The sequence below is a fragment of the Gasterosteus aculeatus genome, chromosome Y (genome assembly GCF_964276395.1).
Source record: "Gasterosteus aculeatus chromosome Y, fGasAcu3.hap1.1, whole genome shotgun sequence".
NCBI classification, from domain to species: domain Eukaryota; kingdom Metazoa; phylum Chordata; class Actinopteri; order Perciformes; family Gasterosteidae; genus Gasterosteus; species Gasterosteus aculeatus.
The window spans coordinates 13,542,176-13,559,521 of record NC_135709.1 but is presented as its reverse complement, the minus strand read 5'-3'; the positions used below and the strand labels follow the sequence as shown (position 1 = coordinate 13,559,521).

At 41.7% G+C, this 17,346-nt stretch overlaps 1 long non-coding RNA gene and 2 pseudogenes across 3 annotated transcripts; 2 read left to right on the top strand and 1 right to left on the bottom strand.

Moving 5' to 3' along the window:
• Positions 1–3,851: 3,851 nt before the first annotated feature.
• On the bottom strand, positions 3,852–4,429 carry LOC144391218 (uncharacterized). Its single transcript, XR_013455112.1, has 3 exons — positions 4,334–4,429; positions 4,111–4,229; positions 3,852–4,011 (listed from the first exon to the last, which is right to left on the bottom strand). It is a non-coding gene; the product is annotated as an uncharacterized LOC144391218 (long non-coding RNA).
• Positions 4,430–6,641: 2,212 nt separating this feature from the next.
• On the top strand, positions 6,642–14,385 carry LOC120812228 (myosin heavy chain, skeletal muscle-like; annotated as a pseudogene). The gene is made up of 15 exons (XR_013455278.1): positions 6,642–6,799; positions 6,888–6,978; positions 7,081–7,470; positions 10,236–10,362; positions 10,436–10,554; positions 10,643–10,882; positions 11,123–11,263; positions 11,382–11,547; positions 11,651–11,775; positions 11,926–12,216; positions 12,308–12,511; positions 12,609–12,734; positions 12,821–12,990; positions 13,079–13,416; positions 14,240–14,385. The product of XR_013455278.1 is annotated as a myosin heavy chain, skeletal muscle-like (transcript).
• Positions 7,517–9,984, top strand: LOC120812209 (general transcription factor II-I repeat domain-containing protein 2 pseudogene; annotated as a pseudogene). Its single transcript, XR_013455111.1, has one exon. The product of XR_013455111.1 is annotated as a general transcription factor II-I repeat domain-containing protein 2 pseudogene (transcript).
• Positions 14,386–17,346: the final 2,961 nt, after the last annotated feature.

Here is a 17,346-nt window from a genome sequence, read left to right as displayed (position 1 = left end):
TTTGGCTCAGCTTCGCGGGCCACACTCAATAGGTATGTGAGATTACAAGGATTTTGGCTCTGCTTCGCTGGCGACACTCAATAGGTTTGTAAGAATACAAGGAGTCGGGCTCAGCTTTGCTAGCCACACTCAATAAGCCTTTGAGATAATAAGGAGTTTGGCTCAGCTTCGCTGGCCACACTCAATAAGCCAGTGAGATAATGAGATTGGCTCAGTTTTTCTGGCCACACTCAATAAGTACGTGAGATTACGAGGAGTTTTGCTCAGATTCGCTGGCAAAACTCATTAAGTATGTGAGATTACAAGGCGTTTGGCTCAGCTTCGCTGGCCACACTCAATAAGGCAGTAAGATGATAATGAGTTTGTCTCAGCTTCGCTGGCCACACTCGCTGCTGAGTATTTGTGATTACAAGGAATTTGGCTCAGCTTCGCTGGCAACGCTCATTAAGTATGTGGGATTACAAGGAGTTTGAGTCAGCATCGCTGGCCACACTCAATGATGAGTATTTGTGATTACAAGGAGCTTGGCTCAGCTTCGCGGGCCACACTCAATAGGTATGTGAGATTACAAGGAATTTGGCTCTGCTTCGCTGGCGACACTCAATAGGTTTGTAAGATTACAAGGAGTCTGGCTCAGCTTCGCTGGCCACACTCAATAAGTATGTGAGATTACAAGGAGTTCCGCTGAGCTTCGCTGGCAACACTCATTAAGTATGTGAGATTACAAAGACTTTGGCTCAGATTCGCTGGCAACCCTCATTAAGTATGTTAGATTACAAGAAGTTTGTCTCATCTTCGCTGGCCACAATCAATAAGTAAATGAAATTAGAAGGACTTTGTCTCACTTTTGCTGGCCAAACTCAATGATGAGTATGTGTGATTACACGGAGTTTGGCTCAGCTTCGCTGGCCACACTCAATAAGTAAGTGAGATTACAAGGAGTTTTTTTCAGTTTCGCTGGCAACACTCATTAAGTATGTGAGATTACAAGGAGTTTGTCTCAGCTTCGCTGGCCACACTCAAAAAGTATTTGAGATTACAAGGAGTTTAGCTCATCTTTGCTGGCAACACTCTTTAAGTATGTGAGATTGCAAGGAGTTTGGGTCAGCATCGCAGGCCACACTCAATGATGAGTATTTGTGATTACAAGGAGTTTGGCTCAGCTTCGCGGGCCACACTCAATAGGTATGTGAGATTACAAGGATTTTGGCTCTGCTTCGCTGGCGACACTCAATAGGTTTGTAAGAATACAAGGAGTCGGGCTCAGCTTTGCTAGCCACACTCAATAAGCCTTTGAGATAATAAGGAGTTTGGCTCAGCTTCGCTGGCCACACTCAATAAGCCAGTGAGATAATGAGATTGGCTCAGTTTTTCTGGCCACACTCAATAAGTACGTGAGATTACGAGGAGTTTTGCTCAGATTCGCTAGCAAAACTCATTAAGTATGTGAGATTACAAGGTGTTTGGCTCAGCTTCGCTGGCCACACTCAATAAGGCAGTGAGATGATAAGGAGTTTGTCTCAGCTTCGCTGGCCACACTCAATGCTGAGTATTTGTGACTGCAAGGAGTTTGGCTCAGCTTCGCTGGCAACACTAAATACGTATGTGAGATTACAAGGAGTTTCGCTGAGCTTCGCTGGCAACACTCATTAAGTACGTGAGATTACAAAGACTTTGGCTCATCTTTGCTGGCAACCCTAGTTAAGTATGTTAGATTACAAGAAGTTTGTCTCAGCTTCGCTGGCCACACTCAATAAGTAAATGAAATTAGAAGGAGTTTGTCTCAGTTTCGCTGGCCAAACTCAATGACGAGTATGTGTGATTACAAGGAGATTGGCTCAGCTTCGCTGCCCACACTCAATAAGTGAGTGAGATTAGAAGGAGTTTGTCTCAGCTTTGCTGGCCACACTCAATTAGTATGTGAGATTACAAGGAGTTTTTCTCAGTTTCGCTGGCAACACTCATTAAGTATGTGAGATTACAAGGAGTTTGCCTCAGCTTCGCTGCCCACACTCAATGAGTAAATTAGATTAGAAGGAGTTTGTCTCAGCTTCGCTGGCCACACTCAATTAGTAAGTGAGATTATAAGGAGTTTGTCTCAGCTTCGCTGGCAACACTCAATAGGTATGTGAGATTACAAGGAATTTGGCTCTGCTTCGCTGGCAACTCTCATTATGTATGTGAGATTACAAGGCGTTTGGCTCAGCTTCGCTGGCCACACTCAATAAGGCAGTGAGATGATAAGGAGTTTGTCTCAGCTTCGCTGGCCACACTCAATGATGACTATTTGTGATTACAAGGAGTTTGGCTCAGCTTTGCTGGCCACACTCAATAAGTATGTGAGATTACAAGGAGTTCCGCTGAGCTTCGCTGGCAACACTCATTAAGTATGTGAGATTACAAAGACTTTGGCTCAGATTCGCTGGCAACCCTCATTAAGTATGTTAGATTACAAGAAGTTTGTCTCAGCTTCGCTGGCCACAATCAATAAGTAAATGAAATTAGAAGGAGTTTGTCTCACTTTCGCTGGCCAAACTCAATGATGAGTATGTGTGATTACAAGGAGTTTGGCTCAGCTTCGCTGGCCACACTCAATAAGTAAGTGAGATTACAAGGAGTTTGTCTCAGCTTCGCTGGCCACACTCAATTAGTAAATGAGATTAGAAGGAGTTTGGCTCAGCTTCGCTGGCCACACTCAAAAAGTATTTGAGATTACAAGGAGTTTGGCTCATCTTTGCTGGCAACACTCTTTAAGTATGTGAGATTGCAAGGAGTTTGGGTCAGCATCGCAGGCCACACTCAATGATGAGTATTTGTGATTACAAGGAGTTTGGCTCAGCTTCGCTGGCCACACTCAATAGGTATGTGAGATTACAAGGAGTTTGGCTCAGCTTCGTTGGCCATACTGAATAATAAGTACGTTAGATTACAAGGAATTTGGCTCTGCTTCGCTGGCAACACTCAATAGGTTTGTAAGATTACAAGGAGTTTGGCTCAACTTTGCTAGCCACACTCAATAAGCCTGTGAGATAATAAGGAGTTTGGCTCAGCTTCGCTGGCCACACTCAATAAGCCAGTGAGACAATGAGTTTGGCTCAGCTTTTCTGGCCACACTCAATAAGTATGTGAGATTACAAGGAGTTTTGCTCAGATTCGCTGGCAACACTCATTAAGTATGTGAGATTACAAGGCAAACGAACCATGACGTATGTGGAGAGCTGGCGGAGGTGCGAATGGCCCGAATTAGCATATGAATGCAGCCAAACCGCGGGTGGCGGAGCGGTCTTGAATATCCTTACTCCTTATTGGATGAAACCACAACCTTCTAACAAGTAAAATCACTCGTGATTGGCAGCAAAACCTCACCTGGGAAGACCAGGCTTGAGTTTCCTTGTTCATGATTGGATGAAATCACAACTTTCAATCGCTCGTGATTGGTTGGCAGATCTGTCGCTATTGGTCACCTGCCTCATTTTATTTATATATATTTGTATATTCATATTATGCTGTATATTCATTTCATTGTTATCCTATGTAGGCTACTACATTTTTATTAGGATACCAACCAGGACATCAATGAATTCATAGAGAAAATGAACATTTGCCAGGAAAATGTTTATGCAAGAAAAAGCTTTATTAACAACATACAAACAACAACTATATACAAAATGAGGATCTGCCCACACTTGGGTCAAGGCAGTTTAAAAAACTACAGCTCAGTAAACTTTCCGTTTGCCTCCTCGGGGTTGTAGACCGTCACTGGCGCCGTGTTTTCCGAGGCAGGTCTGTTGTGCAGGCGCCTAGTGTGTGTGGCTCTCTATTTTTGAGTTGGCTCGGTATTTCTGAGTCGCCTCTAACCGGGACTACACTCAGAAATGGCGGTGACCGTACAATCCACCCCGAGACCCCGCCAACAACGCCATCCTCTCCGTCCGACGTGAGCTCTATGGTGGTGGATTTCCAGAGTTCCACCTCGTCATCAGCCAGAACACTTTGTCTCGATTCCAGCAGCTGTAAAAACAACAATGAATCAGTACTGTGCGATGCGATGTGTATGGACACAACACATCTATCAATGCACCTGAAAAAAGTCAGCAAATAAACTCTGACCCTCTTTCTTCTCGCTCGACTCCGCGCTGAATTCTTCGCAGCTTCCGCCCGCAATAAGTGTTCCGGCTGGGAAAACCTGAAGCTCCTGCGTACCGTCTCATAATACGTCTTACAGGCGGCTGTAAAACAATTAAATGAGTGTGGTATGAATTTAAAAAAAAATCAAACGCAAGTCACAGTAACATTTAACAAGGAAGGAGAAACAGTAAACAGTGTCACTTACACACAATGACGTCTAAATCGAAATTTTGACTTTTTTCTCGGAGCAAATACGAGGTCACCGCCTTTGAGTCAGTTCCTCCAGAGCCGCCGACTTCTCCTCCATGGACAGAAACCCGAAGAGTCCCGAACGCTCCAGTGGAGCGAACCGCTCGTTGATATCGGCAGTTTGTTGTTGGAGTTGACGAGACGATCCACTGAGAGCATTCAGCAGCTTCTTCTCGTCTGTCTGCGGACTGGCCGAAAGTTGGTGACCGCGGAGAGGAGTTGAAGGCGAGTTGAACGCGAGACGTCGTCCAGCCATTATTCACGAAGCAGCAAAGACCAAACAAAGGAACTGGAGATACAGTTCTTCTGAATATAGTAACACACACGTGTCTGTTTGTATGCTCGTCTTGCAAGTACTGCTGTATCAGTCATGCCTATGACCTCACACGTGATTGGACGAGGAGTCTAAGGGTCCTCCAATCACATACAAGGTTATTGTTATACGGAAGGACCAGTATTTTAGGAAGACAAATGGTTGGGACTTTGAAACAGCTGATATGCTTTATGTAAAGCAGGGTTTTGGTGTCAGCAGAACGACTTTCCCTAGAAAACTGTACAGTGGTGCCTCTTTCTCCATTCCACCAGACAATCTGGGATGAGTCTGACATACATGCAATGTTGACAATGTATCATCAGATGTACCCTTGTGTCACTGAGGTTGAATGTTTTGCCGTGACATGTAAACGGGTAACATATATGAATGTAACTTACTCAATCGATAGATGCAGAGCAGAAAGGTCAGCATATGTTCATGCTAAGTGGTGTGGAAACACTAACAGTTTTGAGGAACCCGTCCTTGACCCTCTAGCAGAACTACGACCAGCCATTATAAAGCAGTTTATAGTTGTTAATGTTGTGTCAAAGGGTACGGGATTTAAACATGTTCTTGCACAAGTTTCCTGGCTTCATCCCCACCCGGACAGACATTTTTATGGAAAGCCAATAGAAGTTTGGGGCTTGCAGGGAACAGACACGTCATACCCAGCATCATTTCTGCCAGTTGAGCGCATTGCTACAAGATGTGTGGTTAATACATCCTCTGTGCATTTAAGCAAGACCAAAGAGAAGGTCACTGTAGTCCTGCCACTATGCACTGTAGTCGAGCTCTAGGAGACTGTGATCTCTGCAGACCCCTCATGCTGATTCAAATGTTGTTTGCATGGAATGCTCATTTTACCTTGATTAAAACTAATTTTTTAAAGAAGTTATTTTGTGTATCTTTTTTACATAACATTTGCCATTGCTAATGGCGTACACAGTAATCTAGCATATTTGAATTAAATAAATCAATTCAAGCTCAAATGTAAGAGTCTATAATTAGGCTACTGAGCCTGATTTATTTGTACCAGAGATTTTCTTACCTTTTAAAAAAATGTCACCTGGGCTAAAACTCCCTCTGCGACCCTGATTTGCGTTTGTATAGCTCACAGCATTTTCATTTACATGTCAAAGCCTCCCCTAGAATTAGGAGGAGGGGGGTCATGGGGGGACAACTGCCAAGGGAGGCCCACATCAATTTCTGACAATTTACGGCAGTTTTCGGCGTTGCCCGCAAATTGCCGCAAACCTGAAATTCCACGAGAATTTACAGTGCCGCATACTGCCGAAAATCCCACTTTTCATGCAGTGCACTCAATAAGTAAGTGAGATTACAAGGAGTTTGGCTCTGCTTCGCTGCCCACACTCAATAAGTAAGTGAGATTAGAAGGAGTTTGGGTCAGCTTCGCTGGCCACACTCAATGATGAGTGTGTGTGATTACAAGGAGTTTGGCTCAGCTTCGCTGGCCACACTCAATAACTATGTTAGATTAGAAGGAGTTTGGCTCAGATTTGCTGGCCACAGTCAATAAGCCAGTGAGATAATAAGGATTTTGGCTCAGCTTCGCTGCCCGCACTCAATAGCTAAGTGAGATTACAAGGAGTTTGTCTTAGCTTCGCTGGCCACACTCAATAAAGCTTTCAGATAACAAGTAGTTTGGCTCAGCTTCGTTGGCCACACTCAATAATAAATACGTGAGACTACTTTGCCTGTCTGTTGCCTGTTTTCTGTTGTCTGTCAGCTGCGTGCAAATTTTGGGGGAAAAAGTATTGTGACTTTGTGAACCACCAACATGTTTGTCTCGTCTCGTCTCATTAACGAAAGTTAGAATAGATTTAGTCATTTTTATTTTTAAGTTTTAAGTTTTTATTTTTTAAGATCGTTTTCGTCACGTCTTGTCTTAGTCATGGAATAATTTTCGTCATAGTTTTTGTCGACGAAATGAACACTGGTTCAGCTTGAGGGTTCTCTGGAGCAAGAGAAGAAGCTTCGCATGGACCTTGAGAAATTCAAGAGAAAGCTTGAGGGTGATCTGAAACTTCCCCAGGAATACATAATGGATCTTGAGAATAACAAACAGCAGTCTGATGAGAAGATCAAAAAGTAATGTACTTTTTTGAATTCGTAAAATAACCATATTGTGTTCTGTTTACTGCATGAACTAAGTTTTTTTTATTTGTAATTATCTCAGGAAGGACTTTGAAATGAGTCAGTTCCTTAGCAAGATTGAAGATGAGCAGTCACTGGGTGCTCAGCTTCAGAAAAAGATCAAGGAGCTTCAGGTGACATATTGTGTTTGACAAAACATTACTGCACCCATGTCATACATTTTTGTGTATCAAAAGTAAAAGCTCATTGAAAGAGATAACGCCTACATTCAACAGGCCCGCATTGAAGAACTGGAGGAAGAGATTGAGGCTGAGCGTGCTGCTCGTGCCAAGGTGGAGAGGGAGAGAGCTGACCTCTCCAGGGAACTTGAGGAGATCAGTGAGAGGCTGGAAGAGGCCAGGGGTGCGACTGCTGCTCAGATTGAGATGAACAAGAAGCGTGAGGCTGAGTTCCAGAAGCTCCGTCGCGACCTTGAGGAGTCCACTCTGCAGCATGAATCCACTGCTGCTGCTCTCCGCAAGAAGCAGGCTGACAGCGTTGCTGAGCTGGGTGAGCAGATCGACAACCTCCAGCGTGTGAAGCAGAAGCTTGAGAAGGAAAAGAGTGAATACAAGATGGAGATCGATGACCTCTCCAGCAACATGGAGGCTGTTGCTAAAGCAAAGGTACAAAATGAATGACATACTATTTAGTACCCAAATTCATTGTAAATCACATATGTCAGAGTCAAGGCCCGCGGGCCACATCCGGCCCGCGAGAAGGTTTTTTACGGCCCCTGGGATGATCTTGATTTATTATTAGAACCGGCCCGCAGACCGCAGCAAGCCGGCAGCCCGCAGATCTTTTACACGCACCAATACTACATTTCCCACAATGCAACGGTGACGCACCGAGCAGTAGGTTGCTTCATTTCAATATTTATTGGCACAGCAGTTGTCAGCATCACAGTAAAATTAACTTTCAGATACCCATCAAAAATGGCAAAACAGAAGGTGGACACTGAGAACCGGGGGTTTCAAACAAGGTGGGAGTCGGAGTATTTGTTCACGGAGGTAGCTGGAAAACCTGTGTGTCTTCTGTGTGGAGAAAGTGTGGCGGTACTGAAAGAGTATAATCTGAGACGACATTATGAAACGAAACACGCGGACAAAAACAAGAATATGGACATGGAACAAAGGCTACAAAAGGCAGAGGAATTAAAACGAGGCCTCAAATCTCGACAGGCTCTGTTCAAAAAAGCCAAATCACAAGGCCAGGCTGCTGTCAAGGCCAGTTTTATTTTGGCAGAAGAGATCGCTAAATCAGCCCGGCCATTTACGGAGGGGGATTTCATCAAAAACTGCATGATTAAAGTTTGTGACGAAGTTTGCCCAGAAAAAAGGCAACTCTTTTTAAATGTGAGTCTGAGCAGAAACACCATTGCCGAGAGAGTAGACCAGTTGTCCATCAATCTAAAAGAGCAGCTTGTGAAAAAGGGAAAAGATTTCATTGCATATTCCTTGGCTGTGGATGAGAGCACCGACATTTCTGACATTGCCCAGTTGTCAATTTTCATCCGCGGAGTGGACTCCGTGACAGAGGAGTTTTTGGCTTTACGTCCTATGCATGGCACAACTACGGGGCATGATTTGTATGAAGAGGTGTCAAGATGTGTAAATGAGATGGAGCTGCCTTGGGAAAAACTCGTGGGTTTGACAACCGACGGAGCACCTGCGATGTGTGGACACAGGAGCGGACTGGTGGCGAAGATACGGGAAAAGATGCAAGAGGAAAACGCGACAGGTGAGCTGACAGCTTATCATTGTATCATACACCAGGAAGCGTTGTGCGGTAAAGCCTTGAAAATGGAGCATGTAATGAGCATCATCACGCGCACAGTTAACTTTATCAGAGCCAAAGGTTTGAATCACCGCCAGTTCAAGGCATTTCTGACGGAGTTAGAAACGGAGCATGGTGATTTGCCTTATCACACAGAGGTGCGATGGCTAAGCCAGGGAAAGGTGCTTCAAAGATGTTTCGAGCTTCGTGAGGAGATTTGTCTGTTCTTGGACAGCAAAGGGAAAGACACAACACAACTCCGAGACGAAATGTTTCTGTGTGAAATGGCTTTTCTGTGTGACATTACGAGTCATCTGAATGCAATGAACTTGCAGCTGCAGGGTCGGGATCGTGTCATCTCTGATATGTACAGTACAGTGAAGGCATTTAAAACCAAACTGACTCTGTGGGAGACGCAGATGCGGAAAGAAAATTTGAGCCACTTTCCCAGCTGCCAGACCATGAAAGAGAAGCTCTCTACCAGTGCGTTCCCGAGCGCACAGTTGGCTGATAAAATAGGTATGCTTGCCGCTGACTTTCGACGCCAATTTGCTGACTTTGAAGCACAAAAAAGCAGGTTGGAACTGCTCGGTAACCCATTTGCTGTTGACGTGGAAAGCTCACCACCAAACCTCCAAATGGAGTTGATTGACCTCCAATGCAATGATGCACTGAGGGCAAAATATGCGGCAGTGGGTGCTGCGGAGTTCGCCCGTTTCCTCCCCGACACAATGCCCCAGCTGCGCATCCAGGCTGCTCAAACGTTGTCTATGTTTGGCAGCACATACCTGTGTGAACAACTGTTTTCTTTGATGAACTTGAACAAAACATCACACAGAAGTCGACTTACTGCTGAACACCTCCACTCAATTCTGAGGATTTCCTCAGCTCAGAGCCTTACCCCGAACATTGATGAACTTGTGGAAAAGATGGGACACCACCAAGTATCACCCTCAACCTCAAACAAGTGAACATTACTGTGCAATCACATATTTAGAGTTTTTACTCAGTTCAAGTTTAAAAGTTAAAGTTTAATATTTGTTTTCACTGCATGTTACTTCTCCTTAAACAAAGTGTTGTTTTTGATTAATAGATTTTTGCACTTTATTTTATTGTATTTCAATCCAATTATATTTTAAAAATATTTCAGTTGAGTGGATGATAGAAAATTGCTATTATTGTTTTTTTCTTTGAAGTAAATTTAGCCCACTTTTGCTAAAATAGAAAATATAGGCTACTGATGGTGCCTTGAATACCGGTTTCTTTCATTTAATGTTCATGTTATGGGGATTTTTATATAAAGGAAATTTGTCTTTTGTGTCTGTTGAAAATTAAAGATTACTGACAGAGCCATAAGAAAATATTTCTTTATTTATCTGATCATATTGGAATATATTTGTTAGGTTTTCAGTAGGTTCAATTAGGTTCACTAGACTATATGCGTCATTTAAAAAATTTTCAATGAACATTCGAACAGTCCGGCCCTCGGCTTGTAGCTAAATTTTTTATTTGGCCCTCCGTCCATTTGACTTTGACACCCCTGTTGTAAATGATGCATTCCATCTAATTAATACAATCTGATCAATGATCTCATCTCTCTTTAACTCATTAGGGAAATCCTGAAAAGATGTGCCGTACTCTTGAGGACCAATTTAGCGAACTGAAGACCAAGAATGATGAAAATGTTCGTCAGATCAATGTCTCAAATGCACACAAAGCATGTCTCCTCACAGAAAATGGTATGTAGAAGTTATTCTTGAATGATTTGTTGTGCATGTTATTAAGAAACTAACGAATGTATCATGATCCAAGGTGAGTTCAGCCGTCAACTTGAGGAGAAAGAAGCCCTTGTCTCCCAGCTGACCAGAGGCAAACAGGCCTTCACTCAACAGATTGAGGAGCTCAAGAGACAGGTTGAAGAGGAAGTTAAAGTAAGAGGGTATTGAGTAAGTGTGTATAGGTTTTATTTCTTTCAGAATTTAGAAATTGTGTATATTCATAAATAACCTTTACAAACAGGCCAAGAATGCTCTTGCCCATGGAATGCAATCTGCTCGCCATGACTGTGATCTGCTGAGGGAGCAGTTTGAGGAGGAGCAGGAGGCCAAGGCTGAGCTTCAGCGTGGAATGTCCAAGGCCAACAGTGAGGTGGCTCAGTGGAGGACTAAGTATGAAACTGATACAATTCAGCGCTCTGAGGAGCTTGAGGAATCCAAGTGAGTAACATTCAAATAATAAAATAGCCATCGGAAAAGTGTAGCATTCCCAAGATTCTCAACTGGCAGATGTATTGCTTGTTAAATAATTTTGTATATATAACTGTATTTATTCATGTCACATGCAGTTAGTTATTGCACTGCTTTTGTGCATTCATGCTGGTTATGAGAATATGTCTTTTTTATATTTTATTCTTAAAAAAATATAATATATATTGAAGAACGTTTTTGTAAAAATGAGTTTTTCACTTGTTCAGCAACATATTCATCATTTTCTAAACAGGAAAAAGCTGGCTCCAAGTGCGCCTCTCTTGAGAAAACCAAACAGAGGCTGCAGAATGAGGTGGAGGACCTCATGATCGATGTGGAGAGGGCCAACGGTCTCGCTTCCAACTTTGACAAGAAGCAGAGGAACTTTGACAAGGTAGCATACTCTACTTACAATAATAACAATAATAGTGATGTATAAACACATGGATATACATATATATGTCTTTATAGTACGACAAACTGTACTGAACTGTAGTAATTGTCTGATTCAGGTGTTAGCGGAGTGGGAAAAATAGTACGAGGAGGGTCAGGCCGAGCTTGAGGGAGCACAGAAGGAGGCTCGATCTCTCAGCACTGAGCTGTTCAAGATGAAGAACTCTTATGAGGAAGCTCTGGATCAGCTGGAGACAATGAAGCGAGAAAACAAGAACCTACAACGTGAGTTCTACATCATGAAAACGTTGAATTGTACTCAACCAAATTTAAGCGTTAGAAAACAGTATTTATGTTTACTCTCTTAAAAAAATGTATCTATCTGCAGAGGAGATCTCAGATCTGACTGAACAAATTGGTGAGAATGGCAAGAGGATCCATGAGCTGGAGAAGTCCAGCAAGCAGGTGGAAACGGAGAAGGCTGAGATCCAGACAGCTCTTGAAGAAGCTGAGGTAACACTGGCAATCAGATCAAATCAAATTTACATCTTCTAAATTGAAATTCTAAATCATGTGACGAATGTTAAAAGGTATAAAGTGAGATATAAATATTTAATTTATTGATGTTTCAATGATTGATGTTGATGAACTCTTGAACACGAGGAGCCCAAGATCCTCTGTGTCCAGCTGGAGCTGAACCAGATTAAGGGTGAAGTGGACAGGAAGCTGGCAGAGAAAGATGAGGAGATGGAGCAGATCAAGGGGAAAAGCCAGAGAATCACTTACTCTATGCAGAGCACTTTGGACGCTGAGGTCAGGAGCAGGAACGATGCTCTGAGAATCAAGAAGAAGATGGAGGGAGACCTGAATGAAATGGAGATTCAGCTGAGCCACGCCAATCGCCAGGCTGCTGAGTCCCAGAAGCAGCTGTGGAACGTGCAGGCACAGCTAAAGGTATCGTAAGACACAGAGTTGCTCCACAAACCATGGTCAGTAAAGGGATATGATGTCATTCATAGGAACAATTTCATGATGTTTTCCCCAGGATGAACAACTGCACCTTGACGATGCTGTTAGTGCCCAGGAAGACTTCAAGGAACAAGCTGCCATGGTAGATCGCAGGAACGGTCTTATGATGGCTGAAATTGAGGAACTCAGAGCTGCTCTGGAACAGACAGAGAGAAGCCGCAAAATCGCGGAGCAGGAGTTGGTGGACGCCAGTGAGCGTGTTGGACTTCTGCACTCTCAGGTGAGAGTGAGAGAGGTTTTTCAATAATTCAACTGTATAAAGACATGTAAGATAATGTAACAATATGACATGTGATTAAAATGGTTGTATCTTTTAGAACACAAGTCTCATGAACACCAAGAAGAAGCTTGAGACTGACCTGGTCCAGGTCCAGGGTGAAGTGGATGACACTGTTCAGGAAGCAAGGAATGCAGAAGAGAAGGCCAAGAAGGCCATCACTGATGTAGGGTTGAATTCCATTGTTGTTCCTTTTACTCAAATGTACTTTTTTAGTTTTTGTCAAACAACATGTTATGATGTCTTCTCCAGGCTGCTATGATGGCTGAAGAGCTGAAGAAGGAGCAAGACATGAGTGCTCACCTTGGATGATGAAGAAGAATCTGGAGGTCGCTATTAAGGACCTGCAGCACCGCCTGGATGAGGCTGAGAACCTGGCCATGAAGGGTGGCAAGAAGCAGCTCCAGAAACTGGAGTCCAGGGTAAGAAAGTCCTCTTATGATTTGTACAGCTAAATCAAGACTTTAAAAAAATACGGAAAATCATTCATTTTCTCATCGTTTTTTAAAGGTGCGTGAGCTTGAGACAGAGGTTTAGGCTGAGTAGAGACGTGGAGCAGATGCCGTAAAGGGTGTCCGTAAATATGAGAGGAGAGTGAAGGAGCTCACCTATCAGGTACAGACACTGAAAATAAAGAAAGACCAAATTCTCCATTACTGTTACCATTTAAAATATTAATATTTGCATATGTATGATTGGTTTTTCTTGTTTTCCAGGAGGAACAGGCCAATGCTCATCTGTCCAAGTGTAGGAAGGTCGGGCACGTGCTGGAGGAGGCTGAGGAGCGTGCAGACATTGCAGAGTCCCAGGTCAACAAGCTGAGAGCAAAAACCCATGACTCTGGCAAGGTAACTAAATGCAATTTTAGTTAATTCAGGTAATTTAGTTAATTATTCTTTGAGGGCGCCGCAGTGGTGTGGTGGTTAGCACGGTCGCCTCACAGCAAGAAGGTCCTGGGTTTGACTCCGCCCAGCAGCCTTTCTGTGTGAAATCTGCATGTTCTCCCTGTGTCTGCGTGGGTTCTCTCTGGGTACTCCAGCTTCCTCCCTCAGTCCAAAGACACTCTAAACTGCCCGGAGGTGTCTGAATGTGAGTGTGAATAGTTGCATGTCTCTGTGTAGCCCTGCGATTGGCTGGCGACCAATCCAGGGTGTATCCTTTCTATCTGTCTGAAGTTGGCTGGGATAAACTCCAGCACAACCCTGCGAACCTGTGTGCAGGATAAGCTGTTCGCAGATGGATGGATGGATTATTCTTTGATGTATCTGTAAATGTGTTTGATCAGATTTTGATCAGTTTCTATTATATTTACTTTACAAGGAATTATGTTTAAATACTGTAAAATGAACTGATCAAAATGACTGTCACCTTAAGTGTATTCAAATTAACCCAATCCTTTGTTTGTAGAGGGCCTTCACATCTTCCGCCGCAAACTAAAGACACACCTCTTCAGACTCTACCTCGACTAAAGACTAACAAATTGTAGCACTTAAATTGTACTTGTAACATCACTCATCTATAGCAAATTGGCTTATTTGAGGAAATTGCACTTTCTTGTTTCTTGTTCTCCTGAGTTTGTACCCTATGGTTGAATGCACTTATTGTACGTCGCTTTGGATAAAAGCGTCAGCTAAATGACATGTAATGTAATGTAATGTTTGTTTTTTACAGGGTAAAGAAGCTGCTGAGTAAAGTTTATGTGTTAAATCATACAATATCATACAATTCATGCCAAAACAATAAATGTTAAACTGTTGATATGATATTCTGTCTACAGAACTCTTACCACTTTATTTTCCAATAAAGGATGTTGAGATGAGATTTGAATAATTTTTCTGTTATCTTTTCTTATCTTTAACGGTAACCAAGTTTTTACAGATGCTATTTAATAAAGATTGATTTTGTTAGTGAATAAGTAAATCTAAACTGTTTATTAATTTGTACAACATGTAACATTGTTGATGCCCCCTGAGGAGGGATTAAAACATTCTCAGCAAACCAGTCACCAAAAATAGCAAAAAAAAGTCCTTAACATTTGAGTTGAAGGTGGTGTGTGCAGCTGAAACGGAAACAACCGACAGTATCACTTAATTCACTTTAGTCCTAACCTAAGCACAGGAATAGATATATTCATTGCATAATCTCATTTACGGGCTATTTTTGGAAGCCACAGGCAAGACTGAGACTGCTCAGTAAATCCTTGAACCACAACTTGAATACTCATATAGGCTACTGTATGACTCTTATAAGAGTGGTCAGCCGCACTTGTTACTCAAAATCAATAAAAATATAGTATGTATGTATACTAGCTAAATAAATATTTAGTAAAATATGCAGAAGCCAAACTAGTTAGATCATATACAAAAAACAATGTGTGCACCTACATTAAAACATATAATCAAAGACAACTATTAATCGGTTGCAAGTGTGATCTAAGTGGCTATTGGTGACACTTTATTTTCAGAAAAAATTGATTTGGAATGAAAATCATTTGTACAACAGGATTTTTATCAGATTGCAAAACCATTAAAAAACCATGTCACTTACAATTACATTTTCAGAGTGTTTTCCACACTGCAAGTTCAACACTATTGCCTGTGACATTTAAAAATGATATTGCTCGACAACTGGAACGAGGTTGACATTCAACATGCACTGCAAGGGACCAAAAATGGACTTGAAGCTATGTCTGCAGAGTCAGTAGAAGTGTTAATAGCTTGACATATGAGTGTGACAAGCACAGGTATATCTCTTACATGGAAACCTAAATATGAGGAGTCTGTATTATTATTTTTCAGTATTTATTTCCTGGGAAACTGTGAACGTATTCACTATTGCTGAAATAATTTACTTTTTAAGTGTATTCTTCGTTTAGTATTTTTTAATCAGACAATTAAAAAATGTAACAATTAAATATTAAGATAGACTTTCATACATGTTTATTATAAAATATAAATGTACTATTTTAGTTAGGCATTATCACAAATTGAGGATGTGCATTTATTAACGGAAACCTGAAACATAAGATGTACCAGCAACAAGTGCCACTCATGTAAGCAACAGCTGTGAAACTTACCATATCTGTCATGTGTCCCACATTTAACTTCTGCCTGGCAAGCAAAAGTGGTTCAACATAAGGATTCCCTTTCCACCTTGTGAGTGTGGTAGATTTATGAAGCTCATGTTTGAGGTGAAATAATCTGTGCTTAACACCACAATAGTCCAAATAGCATTGTAGTACAACATTATCTGTTCCGACAGGATGCAAGCAATATGTTTCAATTTATTCAACATGCAGCGTTTTCTACTTTGTCTACAAAAATAGGATAGGAATGCACAACAAAAACTAATCCACACAGAAAGAAAGTACAACTCAATTACATGAACTACGCATAAACGGAATTAACAAACTTAAGTAACCACCTAGTATTATGACTATAGTCAGTCAACAGGTGGTAAAAAAATTGAGAATCTAAGGGATACTGAAATAGACATAGAGAGGTTGTGAAGTGTTTGAACAGCTTATGATGCTGGTGAGTGCATGCAAACATTCCTTGACTAATTCACGGATCAAATAATATGTTCCCATCAGTTATTGCTGGGGAGCCGCAGCCCTGCCTGGATGAGGCTTTAAAGAGCGGCAAGAATTACATCTGTAAACTAAAGGAGCTTGTTTACGTGTGTTGTAGATTTCAACACAAACCTGAAAACACAAAAAAACTGTAAAACATGAAGATTTATGTAGTTTCAAAAACTGATGAAATGCATCGCTAGGCTGACAGAACTGGTAGTCAGAAGACCTATTTGAACATGATGTGGCATCAGTATGAGATCCCTGTCATGCTCCTGAGATGTAAATGAGATGTAGATGTAAAATGAAATGTAAACGTGTAAGTGCTCAGCTTACAAGCTAACAGCTAGAAGCTGGCCAGCTAGACGGAAACATCAGGGGTTATGACAATTATTGAACTTAAAATTGTATGAAATGAAAAGGCTGAAAAATGGTCACCTACATGCTTCTTAATTCTTTCTTAAACAGAAAAAGAAGACAACTAATAAGCCCATTCTGGCTCCAAAGATGAAAAAACCTATACTTTGCATACAAACATCTGCATTTCTATAAATAATGATTGCTCCCAATGCCCAAACATCCTGTGTTGTTTTGGGATCACAGCTGTGTCACTCCCTTCCCCTACATTCTGAACGATCTTACTCATTTGCTTAGGACACATGGCTTCATGGCAGCTGCCCTGACTAATAGAAAAAAACTCTAAATATTACATAACTTTCACAGATCCCAATGCCTCAAAGCATTCCTGAAGCAAATCTACTGCTACATGTGTTGAATAATATGTTTATTTTGAAGTGTAATGATCATATTTTTCACTACATATACTACTATGTGGTTTCATCAGCCATTGGCCCGAAATTATGAAAAAACAGCAACATACAATGGGTGATGATTGCGCTGTGGAGTAAAGCTAGACCATAGCGGAATGTTGTGCCTTCTTTCACATTAAAATAGTTGATATCTTATTTTTGGTCCTCATCTTCGTCACCTCTAATGATGACTTTAAGATGCAATTTATTGTTCTCAATTACGACTACACATAAAGGGATATGAATTTTTGCCAATGAAAAATGATAATTATGGCTAAAAATGGGAACAGTTCTGGTACAATGTTTATCCTAGAGCACCGAGGATGTTCTGAAAAACAAGTTGCAAAATACGATTCTAATACGAGTATAATAATCATATTTTGAATGGATCACTTCAA